The sequence below is a fragment of the Mycetomoellerius zeteki genome, unplaced genomic scaffold, assembly GCF_001594055.1.
Source record: "Mycetomoellerius zeteki isolate Tzet28-1 unplaced genomic scaffold, Tzet1.0 scaffold113, whole genome shotgun sequence".
In the NCBI taxonomy this organism is placed as follows: Eukaryota; Metazoa; Arthropoda; class Insecta; order Hymenoptera; family Formicidae; genus Mycetomoellerius; species Mycetomoellerius zeteki.
Window position 1 is genome coordinate 1,121,131 of NW_017256051.1, and position 236 is coordinate 1,121,366.

Genomic DNA, 236 nt, shown 5'->3' on the forward strand with positions numbered 1-236 from the left:
TTCCTTCCATTCCATGGAAAAGAAGAATTTCGATTGGTCGATTCCCTTATGCACTATGCATTATGCGTTATGCAAGAGTCTGTGCTGCGGCCATAAAGCTTGAGCCTGATTTATAATGGCCGTATACAAAAATTTTAGACGTAATCGTAAAGTCGTAAGCAAATCGGCCAATCACAGTATAAAAGTCTATGCTCCCCGCTTAATGGCCGCAGCACAGACTCTTGCATAACGCATAA